Below are 11924 nucleotides of genomic sequence, written 5' to 3'. Positions count from 1 at the left end.
ATTATAAGATAATATTAAGGGCAATGAATATTATATTGTATCTTTATCGAGGGTTACAAATAAAGTTCCCATGGAAAAGATTGAAACCTGTATTGTGTGCTTCTTGTGAATCAAACATGAATAAAAGAGTAACTACAGAAACAGTTTTGCTGTGAAAAGTTTATTGCTCTTCATTTTGTATACAGGGATGCAAGCAAATACTGTTTTTTTTTTTTTCTTTACAATACTAAAGCAAGTCAGTGGCCAAGCAACATGGAAGCTTCTGTCAGGTGTCTTTTTTTTTTTTTTTAATGTATGTTTTTTTTTTTTTTTTTTTTTTTTACTTTTTTTCATTAGGGATAATTATGTCAAACCCCACCAGAATACAAAAGGCCTGTAGGTATTCTGTAGAAGACAGAAAAGAAACAATACCTGCTTTACCATATACTCAAATCCACTGGCGTTACTACATAACCACAGAACCCATTGAACAAGTGCAACGCTTTATAAGTACCAGGAAAAAAAAAACAAAGGAATATTTGGTCAAACAACACAGTGAGACTTTACAGGAGGACGGCACATTTTTACACGTGTTGAAAATAGACGACTATTGACCAAAAACTGAAGCCTTTAAGATGTTTGAGACTTAGCGGGGTATTAAAAGCTGGCTCTGGTACAAGTCTGATATACGCAGTTATTCACAGTAAAGATCCAAATATATTACATTTTCCTATTCACAAGTGCTAAAAATTGACATATTCGCTTCGTATCGTACTTTAAGGAAAACTGATTTAAGAAAATCATGGCTTTCTGAAGTGGTTCCTTCACTTTGCAGCACTTCTTTTTTTTTTAAAGAGTGATTTAGTAGAAAAATGTCCGTGTTCCAATGGTAGTGCTGGAGTTTTTGGGCAAAAAAAACAGAAAGCCCCAATCTATTAGAAAGGAATGTCAGTATAAATACAATAAAAAGCTTAACAGAAAACACAAAAATAAATAAATGTGATTGGAAAAGGTGAATTTTCTTAAAACAAACGTAGTTAACACAAAATAGAGATGAAGTTTACATAGATTAATCTATTCTTTTTGTTAAAGCACTTATGTGGGAACTCTATTAATATCTCATTGTCTTTCTGGGTAATAAAACATTGTAAAAATGGGCAAATTTGTATAAAAAGTACAAAAAGCTGAAAATAAGGCACGTTTCTGCCAGTCTAAGCCAATAAGACCAAAGGGTTTTTGAAGACGTTAACTTCTCTGCATTATGTCATTCTGTGGTTAAATATTCCAAATAGTGAAAAGAAACATATATAGCTATATATATAAAGTTTTTCAAAGGAATGACAACCATTTCTACACACATTTTCTAAGCTCAAGCAAACTGTGACAATGTGAAAGAAACTAAAGGTGCAAAGTGAGATTTTTTTTTCATATTTACATCAAAGATGAACTGATTACACAATACACTTGATTTGTGGTTTGTTTCTTCTCCCACTCTGCTGACAAAATATGCAGACGTCAACTTGTCTCTGTCAGTACAGTTGCATTTAGGATATTTACATATTGGCCGTACTAAGCAATCCAATTCACCTTGTAGTTCCTTTCATTTTTTTCCAGTAATACAAACATAGACTCCAAAACGTATACAATGATTGTCAAAATGTGTCCTTCAAGTCGAGGTGGTATTAACACTGATATTGCATAAAGTGTGGTTTAAAGCTCTGTAATCATGCGTTTCCTTTAACAAAGTCCTTCATGTGTTTGTACTTCGTGTGCATCATCGTCCAACAGACAAGACTATGTCAAAAAAGCACCTTGTGTTGGATCGTGGGTTTGACGACATGAGAACGTCGTTGCAGCGAAGTGAAGACTTTAAACTGGAGATCAACATGTGACGTGGTCTTTGGATGGAGGTCAAAGGTCGACCCCGCTGTGCGATAAACAGAAGCGGACTGTGGCACTTGGACTGAAGCTGGATTTGAAGCGGCTCCTTCTTTGGTTTGGTCTTTCTACGGGTGCTTTGGTTCCGTGGCTCTCACCAGTGCTCCAGGTGAAGGTCCATGGCAGAGTTCAAGTTAATATCTGTGACATCCAGGAACTCGGTGTTAAAGATGCTGGGGCCGCTGGGCGGAGCCACGCTGAACGCCATGGCCGAGCTGGGCGGCGTCAGGTCCAGCCACTCCATCGTCTCCCATGGCGTCTCGCTGAAGGTCATACTGACCATCCCCTGCACCTCGGGGACGGCCGACACTTTGGCGCCGACGGGCGACAGTGAGGCGTCCATCAGATCCCTGTTGGCCAGAAGTTTGTCCTGTAGGGAGGGGTGGGGGTGGCGATGGTGGCCGTGGGGGCTGCTGTACCCTTCGCCGTCTCGGTTCCCTTCGTCTTCCTGGTTGCCGTCCTCGGTGGCCATTTTAAGAAAGGCCACCTCCCCTCCTCGGCCGACGGGACTGCTTAGCAGAGTTTCCAGGTGGCCGTCTGCGATGTGATTGGCCGAGTGGTCGTAGGGGAGCTGGGTGGGGGACGGGTGCTCGTAGTGGCGGTGGAACCTCGGGACGAGGAGTCCGGGACACCCTGGGGACACAGTAATGTGAGGGACAACTTTGGTTACACAGGACCTCTCCTTGTCTTCTCTGGCGTTAGCTGGCATCTCTTGAAGAGAAAGAGGAGAGGAGGGGGGTCACAGAGGTTCAGGGTCCGACAGCAGAGGGTGGGTTCACACTACAGACTCTAGACCAGTCAGCTCAGCATGCATCAGTCCACTAACAGCTACCGTGGATTTCATCTTACCTCCGCTCTCTATCAGCACGTCCAACAGTTCGTCCATCTGCTGACTTCTGCTCAGCTGCTGTAACGGTGAGAAAAAGCTGATTAACACACAAGAACTGTCTTCATCATCGAAACCTTCTGTCTTTTTTTAATGAATTCAAGGTTCAGTCTGTAAACTTCAGCGGCATCTACTGGTCAGTGTCCACCTTACAACAAACCAAATACTGCCCCCTCCAGACTAGGGTGGTCCAAACAAATTTTTTTTAAGATACTCTGGATTAGAACCCTGCATTTGGTTCCATATCTGGACAAATTACTTCAGTCCAAATTTTATGCAAATTAATTAATATTTAGAGGTTGCACAAGACACGAGAAGATTGCTCTATAAACTATAACAGAACTAGCCAAATGAATAAGGCATATTAGAATAATTTGTAATTTTATCCTCAAAATCAAACTGCAACTCGCATAAAAATGTTACTTAGAAAGTCCAGCAACCACTGTTGCTTTATTGAAATTACAAAAAATGTTCCTGTGTTCTTTGACAACTTGGAGCCAATACTGTTTGTGATCTTCATTTTTGTTCGGCTACAGTCGAAGTCTTGAATAAGCTCCGCCCCTCTTTCAGCAACATCATTGACAACTTTTCTGGAATGCACAGTTTTATCATCCTTCATCAGCCCAGTCTTCTGGAGGAATTCTGAACAATGTTTGTGGCAGATCCAAAGTTTCAAACAAACGCATGGTGCTGGTGGTGACAAAACCACTGATCTGCTTCCCTTCATAATCTGATGGATTAAGGGCATCCCAACGCTTTAGTGGAACCGAAAGAACCTTCATTTTCCATCATGTTGTGAACCATCAGCTGCTTCTGCTCTGGTGTCACACTGGAGTCCCAGAATGCCAGGCCAACCAGTTCTTCACTCCAGTACCACAGATGTCGGCAGCCTTACTTCATACATATTTTGCTAGATGCTACTTTTACTGCTGCGTCTCTTAGCAGGTCAGCTCGGCTATGCTGAAAATGAACAATTAGTCCATTTCTAGGAAAATTCAGGCAACTTGTGCAACCTCTAAAACATCTCCTTTTTCTTCCAAATTTTTTCCTAAATCATCTTTTGAACGCCAAAACCTAATGCAGGGTTCTAATTGAGGTTATCTGAAACTTTATTTTTTACCAGGATTGTTGGACCACCCTAGTGTGGCCACTTAAACAAAGGCCCGTGTTAGAACCGGTGTTTAGTTCGTCTGTTCTGGACTTTTGTTTAAGGCAATAAAACTCAACTCTAACTACAGAAGGTACAACGCACGATAAAACAGTAAAAGGAAGACGTCTCCTTAGTGTTGTATCAAAAACACGGTGGATTCGTCCAAAGAACACGATCACAGATACATTTTATTTATACAGTTAGATCCCTCTAAATTTTACACACTGAACCTTTATATAAAATGTTTTAACATGACAAAGATTCAAGCTCTGAAGCAGTAAAGTTACAAACGTGCAGAACAGGGAACCAGTCATACAAACACATCTTGGAACCAGATAACCTCGGAAAAGTAACTGCAGTTTTCCTTCCTCTTCTACAGTCCAATGAAGATGAATAACGGCATCGGACATTTATATGACCCTAATTCAGCAACATTTCAACTATTAAAACAATTATTTCTCTAAAAACATGAACATAGTTGACCTGGGATGTTCATGTGCCTCCTGTTGCTGTATTGCCTCAATACTGGGTTTGCAACATTAGGTAGATAGCTTGGAGGTCCTTTTCAACTTCTTTTTTTTTTTTTCCCCAGAATCGTCTTAGCAGTAAAGATAGACTGATGCATTAGCTGGGAAATAAATTGATTTTTTTTTCAATATCGGCCATTAGCTTTAATTTTTTTTTTTTTTGAAAGCTGATATTTGATCAGTGGTAAAAATGTTATGAGATATTAGATCAGGCACGTGTGTGGGCAGCACTTGAAGTTCAGAAAATGTTAAAAGAGTACTATGCGAATGCGTGTTAATAATTTTATTTATTTTGCTGCACAAAAATCTTAATATTTGGAGTGTTTCAATTGTATTTTAAGGTCAATGTGCCTTAAATATCGGCCTCAAAAGTGAGCTGTAGACATCGGACATTGCCTGACCAAATTTTTAAATATCGGCATCGGCCTTAGAAAAACCCATATCGGCTGACCTCTAGTTAGAAGGTTAGTAATAATTTCTGTTAGCATTTTATGGAACAATTTGCCCTTAAAAGTTTCTGAGAACAGATTTTTGCAGCTTTTGGCTAGCTAATTTAAGTTCATTATTTCTAAGGTAGATCAGGTGTGCTAAAGCTGGCTAACTTTTTGGGAAAAAAAATTAGCAAGTTGTTTCTACCATTTTCAAGAAGTTGTCCTCAAAATGCAAGATTTTTATGGAACAATTTTCCCTTAAAAGTTCCTGAGAACAGATTTTTTGCAGCTTTTGTCTTCCTCATTTAAGTTCATTATTTCTAAAGGTAGTTAGATCAGTGTTCTAATACAAGCTAGCTAAGTTTTGGAAAAAAAAAAAAAAAAAAAGTAGCAGTTGTTTCTACCATTTTCAAGAAGTTCTCCTCAAAATGCAAGGTTTTTATGGAGCAATTTTCCTTAAAAGTTCCCGAGAACAGATTTTTGCAGCTTTTGTCTTACTCATTTAAGTTCATTATTTCTACGGTATTACATCAGGTGTGCTAATATAAGCTAGCTAACTTTTGGGGAAAAAAAAAGTACCAGTCGTTTCCACCATTTTCAGAAGGTTGTTCTAAAAATGGAAGGTTTTTAATGGAATAATTGTCTCTTAAAAGTTCCTGAAAACATTTTTTTTGCAGCTTTTGTCTTGCTCATTTAAGTTCATTATTTTTGATATTGTTACATCAGGTGTGCTAATATAAGCTAGCTAACGTAAAAAAAAAAAAAAAAAAAAATTAGCAGTCGTTCTACCATTTCAAGAAGTTCTCCTCAAAATGCAAGGTTTTTATGTAACAATTTTCCCTTAAAAGTTCCTGAAAAACAAATTTTGTAGCTTTGGTCTTACTCATTTAAGTTCATTATTTCTAAGGTTGTTACATCAGCTGGCTAATATAAGCTAGCTAACTTTTGGGGGGGAAAAAAAAAGAAAAAAGTAGAAGTTGTTTCTAACCATTTTCAAGAAGTTGTTGCCAAAATGCAAAATTTTTATGGAACATTTTCCCTTAAAAGTTCCTGAAACAGATTTTTGCAGCTTTTGTCTTACTCAATTTCATTATTTCTAAGGTTGTTACATCAGGTGTGCTAAAAGAAACTAGCTAATTTTTTTGAAAAAAAAAAAAAAAAGTAGCAGTTGTTTCTACCATTTTCAAGAAGTTCTCCTCAAAATGCAAGGTTTTTATGGAGCAATTTTCCCTTAAAAGTTCCCGAGAACAGATTTTTGCAGCTTTTGCCTTGCTCATTTAAGAGAATTATTTTTGAGGTTGTTACATCAGGTTTGCTAATATAGGCTAGCTAACTTTTATGAAAAAAAAAAAAAAAAAGTTGCAGTTGTTTCTACCATTTTCAAGAAGTTCTCTTCAAAATGCAAGGTTTTTACAGAACAATTTTCCCTTAAAATTTCCTGAGAACAGATTTTTGCAGCTTTTGTCTTACTCAGTAAAGTTCGTTATTTCTAAGGTAGTTAGATCCGGTGTGCTAATAAAGCTAGCTACCTTTTGAAAAAAAAAAAAAAAATTAGCAGCTGTTAAGTTGTCCTCAAAATACAAGGTTTTTATGGAACAATTTTCCTGTAAAAGTTCCTGAAAACCATTTTGTAGCTTTTGTCTTGCTCATTTAAGTTCATTATTTCTAAGATCATTAACATCAGTTGTGTTAATGTAGACTAGCTTTTTGAGAGAATAAAAAGTAGCAGTCGTTTCTACCATTTTCAAGAAGTTCTCCTCAAAATACAAGGTTTTTATGGAACAATTTTCCCTTAAAAGTTCCTGAAAACAGATTTTTACAGCTTTTGTCTTGCTCATTTAAGTTAATTATTTTGAGGTTGTTACATCAAGTCTGCTAATATAAGATAGCTAACTTTAAAAAAAAAAAAAAAAAAAAAAAAAAAGTAGTTGTTTCTACCATTTTCAAGAAGTTCTCCTCAAACTGCGAGGTTTCCATCTGCTTTCAAGAACATTTGTAGAACTGAAATACATACATGGGAAGTCAGTGCAAAAAGCGATGGATGAAGCATGAAGTGTGACACAAGTAATGGGTTTAAAGTGACAAAAAAAAGAGAAACTAGAGAGAGAAAATGGAATTAAGCAACGCCGATAGTTAAAAATAATATCTCTGGCCAGCTGATACCTAGTAAATTTGAGCGCGGGTTTGAGTTTACCTGCTTGACTGCATCTTCATAGCATGGGGGCTGTCTTAAGTCAGATGCAGCTGAATCTGAGCTACTGAAGGCCGGGGTAGAGACCTGGCACTTTAGGCCAGCATGTCGAGGAGAGGACAATACTGACATCTACATGAAAAATAGGCGAGAAGTGACATTAGCGCACCAATTAGAATAGGACGCTCTTAAACGTGGATGTAGTGTAGATAACAAGCAGAAAGAACGACCAATTAGGCCTCGATTCAGGACTACGCTCATCACATCGGACATTTAATGGGTTGGCGTTGAGTTTTTGAAGGAAAGGTCAACGTGAAGGAATGTGTGATAACTGTCAAAGAGTGAAAATATGACAAGAGTGACAATGGGACGTCATAACAGAAGATGGTCAGAGACGAATGGGAAAAGAAAAAAACTTTACGTGAATGTGAGGTGAATCAGACTAACAGCACGACAACGGCATGATCGTCACTGTCGGCGGTGTGTACCTTGGGGGTCATGTTGGGGTTCTCGCTCTTGGCTGAAGCTGTGTGGTTAAGGCCACAGTCGGCGGAGCTGGGGAAGACTCCCTGAAGGCTTCTTTGGTCAGAGGGGTAAGAACAGTTGACCAGCTGCCCACCCGCTCTTCTGCTGCATCTGGACGTAAACAAAGGGAAAATGTCAGCAAAATCCACCATAAAAAACATGAACAACGACATTGTAACATCCAAACCAAATTAAAATACTCATGAAAAAGCTAGTTTTCTGGTTTTTACTTTTGTCTTTGGTACTTGGGGTATAATTTGTTATGACGATGAGTAGAATATGAGTCATTAAATAATGTGTAAAAAGGAAATGATGAACTCCTTAACTTTGAGAACACCTAATAAACAACTTCCATCCAATGGTTCCCTTATGTGTTTAAAGGGTTTCAAGACTTTTTTTCGAAAATTCATCAAATGCCTCTGGTGGTCAGTTGGTAAGGCTACAGTATGTGCTCCAAAAATGGTCATTCTGGAAACATGATGATATTTGAATAAAAGTGCTCAAGATTATTACTGAGGGACATCCAATGGTTCCTTCAGGTGTTTAAAGGTGTTTCACACGACTTTATTTCAAAATCCATCAGAGACCTCTGGTGGTCAGTTGGTAAGGCTATAGTATGTGCTCCAAAAATGGACATTCTGGACACATTTTAAAATTTGAATAAAAAGTACTCTAGATTATTACTGAGGTCAATCAAATACTACCCTGAGGTGTTTCAAGGTGTTTTAAGACTTTATTCTAAAAAAAAAAAAAAAAAATTCATTAAAAGCCTCTGGTGGTCAGTTGGTAAGGCTATAGTATGTGCTCCAAAAAATGGTCATTTTGGACACATTTTCAAATTTGAATAAAAAGTACTCTAGATTATTACTGAGGTCAATCAAATACTACCCTGAGGTGTTTCAAGGTGTTTTAAGACTTTATTCTAAAAAAAAAAAAAAAATCATTAAAAGCGTCTTGTGGTCAGTTGGTAAGGCTATAGTATGTGCTCCAAAAATGGTCATTCTGGACAAATGATTACATTTGAATAAAAAGTTGCTCTAGATTATTACTGAGGTCAATCAAGTAGTGTCCCTGAGGTGTTTAAAGGTATTTGAAGACTTTATTCTAAAAAAAAAAAAAAAAAAAATTCATTAAAAGCCTCTGGTGGTCAGTTGGTAAGGCTATAGTATGTGCTCCAAAAATGGTCATTTTGAAAATATCATAAAATTTGGAGAAAAAAGTGCTCTACATCATCATTGAGGGCGTTCCAATGGTTCCCTGAGGTTTTAAAAGTGTTTCAAGATTTATTCTAAAAAAAAACAGAATCAAAACCTTTTGGTGGTCAGTTGGTAATTGGTATGTGCTCCAAAAATGGTCATTCTGGAAACATTTTCAAATTTCAATAAAAAGTGCTCTACACCTCATCACTGAGGGCATTCTAATTGTTCCCTGAGGTTTTAAAGGTGTTTCAAGACTTATTCTGAAAAAAAAAAAAAAAAAAAAATCATTTAAATCATCTCTTGGTCAGTTGGTAAGGCTATAGTATGTGCTCCAAAAATGGTCATTTGGACACATCATAAAATTTGGAGAAAAAGTGTTCTCCATCATCACTGAGGACGTTCCAATGGTTCACTGATGTTTTAAATGTATTTCAAGAATTTATTCTAAAAAAAAAAAAAAATAATAATTAAAACCTTCTGGTGGTCAGTTGATAAGGCTATAGTATGTGCTCCAAAAACGGCCATTCTGGACACATTTTCAAATTTGAATAAAAAGTGCTCTAGATTATTACTGTGGTCAATCAAGTAGTTCCCTGAGGTTTTTAAAGGTGTTTCAGGACTTTATTCTGAAAAAAAAAAAAAAAAAAAAATCATTTAAAACATCTTGTGGTCAGTTGGTAAGGCTATAGTATGTGCTCCAAAAATGGTCATTTTGGACACATTCTCAGATTTGGAGAAAAAGTGTTTTAGATCATCACTGAGGGCGTTCCAATGGTTCCTTAACGTTGTTAAAAGTGTTTCAAGACTTTATTCAAAAAAAAAAAAAAAAAAAAATTTAAAACTTCTGGTGGTCAGTTGGTAAGGCTATACTATGTGCTCCAAAAAACGGTCATTTTGGACACATTTTCAAATTTGAATAAAAAATGCTCCAGATTATTACTGGGGTCAATCAAGTAGTTCCCTGAGGTGTTTAAAAGGTTTTTCAAGACTTTATTCTGAAAAAAAAAAAAAAAAAAAAAAATCATTAAAAGCTTCTGTTGGTCAGTTTTTAAGGCTATAATATGTGCTCCAAAAATGGTCATTTGGACACATCATAAAATTTGGAGAAAAAGTGTTCTCCATCATCACTGAGGACGTTCCAATGGTTCACTGATGTTTTTAAATGTATTTCAAGAATTTATTCTAAAAAAAATTAAAAAAAATAATTAAAAACCTTCTGGTGGTCAGTTGATGAGGCTATAGTATGTGCTCCAAAAACGGCCATTCGGACACATTTCAAATTTGAATAAAAAGTGCTCTAGATTATTTCTGGGGTCAATCAAGTAGTTCCCTGAGGTTTTTAAAGGTGTTTCAGGACTTTATTCTGAAAAAAAAAAAAAAAAAAAAAAAAAATCATTTAAAAACATCTTGTGGTCAGTTGGTAAGGCTATAGTATGTGCCCCAAAGATGGTCATTTTGGACACATTCTCAGATTTGGAGAAAAAGTGTTCTAGATCATCACTGAGGGCGTTCCATGGTCCCCTGAGGTTTTAAAAGTGTTTCAAAGACTTTATTCTAAAAAAAAAAAAAAAAAAAAAAAAAATCATTTAAAGCATCTTGTGGTCAGTTGGTAAGGCTATAGTAGTGCTCCAAAAACGGTCATTCTGGACACATTTCAAACTTGAACAAAAAGTGCTCTACATCATCACTGAGGGCGTTCAATGGTTCCCTGAGGTTTTAAAGTTTTTTCAAGACTTTATTAAAAAAAAAAAAAAAAAAAAAAAAATCATTAAAAGCATCTTGTGGTCATTGGTAAGGCTTAGTATGTGCTCCAAAAATGGTCATTTGGACACGTTTTCAGATTTGGAGAAAAAGTGTTCTAGATCATCACTGAGGGCGTTCCAATGGTTCCCTGAGGTTTTAAAAGTGTTTCAAGACTGTATTCTAAGAAAAATATATTAAAAGCTCCTGGTGGTCAGTTGGTAAGGTTATAGTATGTGCTCCAAAAACGGTCCATTCTGGACACATTTTCAAATTTGAATAAAAAGTGCTCTAGATTATTACTGGGGTCAATCAAGTACTTCCTTGAGGTTTTTAAAGGTGTTTCAAGACTTTATTCTGAAAAAAAAAAAATCATTTAAAGCATCTTGTGGTCAGTTGGTAAGGCTATAGTATGTGCTCCAAAAATGGTCATTTTGGACACGTTTTCAGATTTGGAGAAAAAGTGTTCTAGATCATCACTGAGGGCGTTCCAATGGTTCCCTGAGGTTTTAAAAGTGTTTCAAGACTGTATTCTAAGAAAAATATATTAAAACCTTCTGGTGGTCAGTTGGTAAGGCTATAGTATGTGCTCCAAAAATGGTCATTCTGGACACATCATAAATTTTGGAGAAAAAGTGTTCTCCATCATCACTGAGGGCGTTCCAATGGTTCCCTGATGTTTTTAAAAGTGTTTCAAGACTTTATTCTAAAAAAAAAAAAAAAAAAATCATTTAAAGCATCTTGTGGTCAGTTGGTAAGGCTATAGTATGTGCTCCAAAATGGTCATTTTGGACACGTTTTCAGATTTGGAGAAAAAGTGTTCTAGATCATCACTGAGGGTGTTCGAATGGTTCCCTGAGGTTTTAAAAGTGTTTCAAGACTGTATTCTAAGAAAAATATATTAAAAGCTTCTGGTGGTCAGTTGGTAAGGCTATAGTATGTGCTCCAAAAATGGTCATTTTGGACACATCATAAAATTTGGAGAAAAAAGTGTTCTCCATCATCACTGAGGGACGTTCCAATGGTTCACTGATGTTTTTAAATGTATTTCAAGAATTATTCTAAAAAAAAAAAAAATAATAATTAAAACCTTCTGGTGGTCAGTTGATAAGGCTATAGTATGTGCTCCAAAAACGGCCATTCTGGACACATTTTCAAATTTGAATAAAAAGTGCTCTAGATTATTACTGTGGTCAATCAAGTAGTTCCCTGAGGTTTTTAAAGGTGTTTCAGGACTTTATTCTGAAAAAAAAAAAAAAAAAAAAAATCATTTAAAACATCTTGTGGTCAGTTGGTAAGGCTATAGTATGTGCTCCAAAAATGGTCATTTTGGACACATTCTCAGATTTGGAGAAAAA

General features: G+C 36.4%; 1 pseudogene; it reads right to left on the bottom strand.

Annotated features, from left to right (window-relative positions):
* Positions 1-1780: 1780 nt before the first annotated feature.
* LOC115410475 (myosin-2-like) overlaps positions 1781-11924 on the bottom strand; it is a 42739-nt pseudogene continuing 32595 nt past the window's right edge.

The sequence above is a fragment of the Sphaeramia orbicularis genome, chromosome 19 (assembly GCF_902148855.1).
Source record: "Sphaeramia orbicularis chromosome 19, fSphaOr1.1, whole genome shotgun sequence".
Taxonomy (NCBI): domain Eukaryota; kingdom Metazoa; phylum Chordata; class Actinopteri; order Kurtiformes; family Apogonidae; genus Sphaeramia; species Sphaeramia orbicularis.
Note: the sequence above shows the minus strand (reverse complement) of the source record. Positions and strands in the feature narration are given on the sequence as shown.